At 42.3% G+C, this 6,715-nt stretch overlaps 1 long non-coding RNA gene across 1 annotated transcript; it reads right to left on the reverse strand.

The window, feature by feature from the left end:
- Positions 1–3,685: 3,685 nt before the first annotated feature.
- On the reverse strand, positions 3,686–6,085 carry LOC147659166 (uncharacterized). The gene is made up of 5 exons (XR_015307307.1): positions 5,860–6,085; positions 5,669–5,756; positions 5,464–5,548; positions 4,768–4,862; positions 3,686–4,266 (listed from the first exon to the last, which is right to left on the reverse strand). It is a non-coding gene; the product is annotated as an uncharacterized LOC147659166 (long non-coding RNA).
- Positions 6,086–6,715: the final 630 nt, after the last annotated feature.

Consider the following 6,715-nt stretch of genomic DNA (forward strand, 5'->3'; position numbering starts at 1 on the left):
CCGTGATTTTATCTAGCCTTACTGAGATTCATGCACACCAATCTTCAACACACTCGGGTCGCAACATTCCTTGTATATAGACAGCCAAAACACATGTCAGTTGTTAACAGACAATAAAAGACCAGAGGGGCAGATCTGTCCGTGATTTTATCTAGCCTTACTGAGATTCATGCACACCAATCTTCAACACACTCGGGTCGCAACATTCCTTGTATATAGACAGCCATCGGTGATAAATGGAAATAGATCACTCCGATGTTATGTCGCAGAATCCAATAGTTGTCCTTCACCCCCTGCAGTTGGTATTTATGCATGTTTGTAATCCACTATGTTACACTTAAAACACTGCCCCATATCATTTACACGTTATCGCTGCAATCGTGCATACTGGAGCTTACACATTGCTCGTACAGGACTTTAATCCCAAGAAATCCTGTATACCACCCCGACTCCTCACCGTACAAACAGGCACCAGGACCGGAACTCATCCCAGGAACGCCGGGTTGTGTGTTCGGATAGTTTTTAAAGTCAAGATCGGGCAGCTCTATCCCAGTCACCCGGCCAATCACGTGACCCGGACGGGGCGGCGAACGTGGGCGCCATCTTACAATGGTCTTTTGTTGTTTACAGGTTACCTATTCCGTGTATTTTAGCTCACAGACGGATCACTTTTGAATCAAATTGACCCGGCCCGTATATGTTCTAAGTGGTCACACCGGATTCATTGGTTTCATACCTCCGTGGTATATTTTTCTCATATGATGTTCGTTTATTCTCAGGTGGGCCACAATTCTCCAGCATCCTCGCCTTATATCTGGGGGCCGGGATTGGGAGAGTTTCCGCGGGGCTATGTATATAATACTACGGTGTCATCCAGCATGTAAGGATATGGGAGGTACATCATCCCGGTCACCTGATCGACCACGTGACCAAAGGAGTGTGAGCGCCATGTTGGCAAGGTGTTCTCACTCCACTCGTACTTCTCAATGACCTAAAATGTTCTCAATCATAACACCGGAGACCTTCCAAATAAAGGTTATTCAGTGTGATGATCTCCAGGCCGGCCATCACATAATCGTATCCATATACTGTCCCAAGCACATTACGGGAGATCTTACCCCATACTACGCTTAGATTGCTGGTATACCTACATCGGATATCAACCAAAGGATATAGGGAAAAGACACACCAGTCCCCAAAACATTCAGGAACTGTTATTTCTGTGTTCCATATAGTAAATCATACAGGCTAACTTCCTGAGTCGATTGAGTCAATATTAGTAGACACCAGGAGCTAGGATTCAGGAAGACCAGGGCAGAGTTTTAGGTGTACCTCATCTAACTCTGTTCCATTCAATAATTTCGTTCAGCCCCCTAGTGTCACTTCCTTCTCTGTAAATCCACCTTGCCTCCTTCGCCAACAACACTGCCTCAACATTGCAGGGACTGCCTTTAACTTTTTCAAGTACCGTCCATGTAAACCTGTGTTTCTCACGTGATTGGGCGGGTGACCGGGATAGAGCTGCCCGATCTTCACTTTAAAAACTATCCGAACACACAACCCGGCGTTCCTGGGATGAATTCCGGTCCTGGTGCCTGTTTGTACAGTGAGGAGTCGGGGTGGTATACAGGATTTCTTGGGATTAAAGTCCTGTACGAGCAATGTGCAAGCTCCAGTATGCACGATTGCAGCGATAATGTGTAAATGATCTGGGGCAGTGTTTTAAATGTAACATAGTGGATTACAAACATGCATAAATACCAACTGCATGGGGTGAAGGCCAACTATTGGATTCTGCGACATAACATCGGAGTGATCTATTTCCATTTAGCATGGTGTGCATGAATCTCAGTAAGGCTAGATAAAATCACGTACAGATCTGCCCCTCTGGTCTTTTATTGTCTGTTAACAACGGACATGTGTTTTGGCTGTCTATTTACAAGGAATGTTGCGACCCAAGTGTGTTGAAGATTGGTGTGCATGAATCTCAGTAAGGCTAGATAAAATCACTGACAGATTTGCACCTCTGGTCTTTTATTGTCTGTTAACAACGGACATGTGTGTTTTACAGATTTATGTGACAATCGACAAAGAATTCCTGTCCTCTTGCAGCTGGTACGAGAGGATTTGGCTGGATAAGGGTAATCAGATGTTGTATTGGTGACATACATATTTGAGGCTTTGAGAGTTCTCCCATTATATGGTTTTTAATTATGGCTTGTTTTCAACTCAACAGTTTCCACTATGAGAGTGTCCAATATTGATGCAACGACCAAGTGGTGAGCCCTGATGAATCTGCCAATAAGTGTGTAGGGCAGTGAAACATGTTGGCTGTGGGTATTGGTATGCAAGGTTAAGCTACCAACCTTTTTAAATTCACCTGCACACACCATAACTAATAATAAAATTGTAACTTTGGTGTGTCGGTTGATTTTAGACACTTTTTTTGTTTTCATACCAAGGAGTGAATCCTTGGATGTTGTTTGTCTTGCACCTGTTTATATGCACATGACACGTATGGTTTTGCGTTGGGACACATTTTCTTTGAGGAGGTACGGCAACCGATGATGAGAAAGGGGCAAGAGTTGGTTACTTACCTGCCTAAAAGCCCCGAGGGTGTTCTCCCGTGAGGTGCCTTCCTCCTCACCACACATTTTTTGTATGTTTATTTCACTAGAAGTGTGGATGGAGCATAGTTTCTTAGTTGAACAGTCGCTGGTGGTTTTTGTTGAGTTGAAAAACACGTCTGGATGATCTCCCTTAGTTTTTACGTTCAAAGAAACAATGATTTGTTTTTGGACAGACTGGCATGTTTGAGGTCACACGCCTAGACTGACGTTTTCAGAGGGCGGATGCTGAGGAATTAAAGTACATAAATTCCAGCATAATGGCATGCGTGATTAGATGAACACTAATCCCAGTCCAGGGTACAGGGATTTTTTGGTATTGATGCACTTCCTTGCAGCCTGGGGTGGGACTACGTCCCCATCCTCTTTTGCTTCCTAGAAGGAGGTCCTGCTGCCACCCAAAATGTTACCCTAGCACTTTAAAGTGCTTGTTTTTTCCACAAGACGCTCTTGGGACACACCTGGGCGAGGACACATCCAAGAGTGGGCCTGTCTATGCCCGTCACGGCCAGACGTGGCTGGGCCCAGTCTCTTGCTCCACGTTATCCTCATCTGGGTCATCTCATGGACTGTCATTAACCACCACATGGCAGGAAGGAAGAGATCCACTCTTTTACCTCTGTTCAGATCCGGTGATCAAGCGTATTCTAGCAGCACTGTTGTCTTGCAGAGTGGTGGGCTCTAAGTTCCTCAGTCATTGTCATGGAGAAGAAGATGGTAAGCCCTAAACATACATCAGGCCCTAAAGACACAGCAATAGATGCTTTTCTAGCAAGGGCAGTAGGAGTTATTTCCAAGGAAGTTGACCTAGTAGCGTACCGTTTGTCATCAGATTACCCCGGCTTGACTTCAACTATTGGTTATTGATGACAATGCCGAGGCTATGAGGATCCATGCAGTTACTTCAGATAATGAGGCGGTCATAGCTGCTACTTCGGCAAAGGATCACACAATGGAAGCATGGCCCAGGCAGTCAACAACAGTGGCAAAACAAGTAATATCAAATGACACTAAAAACTTCAGGTATGAAAAAAGAAATTAAAAGCAATCAAAACTTTAATGCAATCAAAACTTTAATGGAGAAGTGTGGCTCAATGGTTAGAGCGGGAGACCCTGATGCAGAGGACTAGTCCGGGACCAGGGTTCAATTCCCCGCATCGGCGGGTCTTGGGCTCAAAAGTTCCACGGACCTGATAATTCTCACCTTGGTGCCTATTCTAATCATAGAGTCCCACTCTGCAACTCTGGGCAATAGCTTGCTTAATCTCCACAACGGCCCCCACAACGCTAAGGATGCCTGGCCTTCACCCTGGGGGTGCCCAGGAGTGGACGCCTCACAGGGAAAGCCAGGACGGGTTCCACAGCGGTATTCGTACAAGCGCCTTGTGACCCTTGCGGGTGCGTAGTGCGCTATACAAGTATCAATTTACATATAAAAATCATACATGTAAATGGCATAACCATAACCGCACGATGTAAACATAAGACTTAAAAAACATACATTTCATTACTATTTAAGGCATACATATATCAATTAATGTCACTGGTTTTTATAAAAGTCACACTGTGGCGAGTGAAACTCGACGCGCGTTTCGGCGTAAGGACGCCTTCTTCAGGAGCCACAAAGAGGTAGTGATATCTGAAACACACATTTAAAAATATCAGAACAGTCTGTTACACTTCGTGTTACATTATGTATACATTTCATAAAAGACACACTAAAACGTGTATTCATAAACAAGAATATAAACAAGGCCTAAGTAATCACTGTCAGAAGATTAAATATAATATCTTGTTGCCACAACAATTTAATAGAATCATAAAAGTAAGGATTGTGCCGTACTCAGAATCTAAGGAAGGGAGGAATGAATTCATAGTTACAAAAATAAACAGACCTATTTACAAAAAATTAAAGACCTATTTTTCAGATTCATAAATTGAACAGAAACTGATAAACAATTTAATGAAAAAATGTAATTTGCGGCAGGTTAATACTCATGATGGTGATAGGAACTATTTCCTTTTTACATGGATGTTTATTCGGTTTATACATATATATCGCCATACAAATTACTCACATTTCCTTTGTACATGGATGTTATTAAAGTATGTACATATATAGTACTGACAAATTACTCACTATTGTTAGAAGTTTGACCCAAACTGCGTACACGATGTAAACGATCAGTTTCTTGAGTATTCGAAAATACAAAGATCACCAAAACAATTGTGTACCTAAAGTGTACAAAATATCAAACAATCAAAACACAAATCCTATGATGTGCAGGTTCTGGGCTATATGAGCAGGAAACTATTATTCAAAACGGGTAGACATTTCATCAAATGACACAAACATGTGTAGCGTAAAAATAGAACTGCATGGGACAATGGATTAACGATAAACGAGGTTTGCCATTATCATGTAAGCGATAAATAAAAGGAAGAGACATAATGATGCCTCTTATTGATGACGGGTCAATACCTATTTCTTGTTTAATGTATAGATTCACCATAAACAACCAATAAGCAAAAACGACTGAATCAGATGAAGGACAATCGGTAAATAAACGGTATCACGCTACATGAGGAGGAGGGCTTATTTTGTCTATAGCCAAAGGTAAAGTATTAAGATTTCTAAACAGAAATTCCATATTTCATAATCACTAACATACAGATAAAGGGGAGCTGATAGCCCCTAATGTTGGCGTTCTGTGACAAAACGCAGAAAGAACCAGCATGTGACTGTATTAACGTTAGGGCCGGTTTACAACGAACGAAGAACAAACGGCTAAGAAGGTTAAATGAAATAGTGTTACAAGGTACACAATATACGAACCTGTTGAGTCTATCGTCAAAGCGCTACAGGAGGCCTTATATTAGAAACTGTCCACAGAATGGGGAGGTATTTAAAGTGTTAAGATCTAGAGACCAAATGTGAAAAAGAGAACCAAATATATTATATTATAATTAGTTCATGTAACGAAGGAAAAGGGAAAAAGATAAATCCCTAACATGGCAATTCTAATAAACATAATATCTACCTTAGGTCAACTCGGTGCTGCAAAAGTATGTTGTATTCCGAGGTAGAATAATGATATCCCTTCGTCGGAGCCTTCTTGTGATAGGCAACTAGGGGGTCAGAACATACATGGCATAATGAGAAAGGATGCTCACACAATATAAAATTGTGAGAAATCTAAGGGTCAGGGGAGTTTCCACAGGCGGCGCTTACCTTAAAAGACCGAGTAGAAGCAGGACAATGCCCTTAAACATCCGATGTAGCAGCGGGCGAGTCCGCCGCACAGTCGAGGCAACAGGAAAATAATCGCAGTCCTTTAGAACTACGGCAGTATAAATACTATATTTGAGGGTGGTGAAGTGAATACACCTGGTACTCTCCGTGAACCAGAGAGAGGACTGTGAGGTGGAGCAGCCTTGACCTCATAGTCAATTAAAGGACGGACTTCACGGGTTACCTATGCCGAACATAGAAAAAGGACCGACTCGACTGATGTATCTAAGAATAGAAAAAGAAATACATCAAATACTCTAGGTAGGCTAGAAAGAGGACTCAGAGGTGGCGCAGCCCCGTATTTTTAGTCATTTAAAGGGAGGACTGCACAAGTTCCCGATACCGAAACTAAAGAAAGGACTAACTCATTGCCGATTTTTAAGAGAGGGTTCCCGATAACTAAACTAGAGAAAGGACTAACTCATTGCTGATTTCTAAGGGAGGGGGAACAATATCACAGGGATACAAATATGTAACAAGCATTTACAATGCAATGGTTTCGCCTTTGGAAAAGTTAGAGTTATTGGCATTGTATATGCCAAAATTTGTATTTATGTTTTTGTTTCGAAAACAGATAAGTAAATGGCATTGTCATTTACATTGCCATTACCTTTTTTTTTGCAGTCACTTGGCACTCTCTAGCACTCCCTAGTACTCTTTATGCATTCTGCATTTCTTATGCACTCTGCATTTCATATGCACTCCCTGTGCACTCTGCACTCCCTATGCAGCACTCTGTATTCTATATGCACCCTGCACGCTCCACTTCCTATGCACTCCCTATGCACTCTGCACT

The sequence above is a fragment of the Lissotriton vulgaris genome, unplaced genomic scaffold, assembly GCF_964263255.1.
Source record: "Lissotriton vulgaris unplaced genomic scaffold, aLisVul1.2 SCAFFOLD_990, whole genome shotgun sequence".
Taxonomy (NCBI): domain Eukaryota; kingdom Metazoa; phylum Chordata; class Amphibia; order Caudata; family Salamandridae; genus Lissotriton; species Lissotriton vulgaris.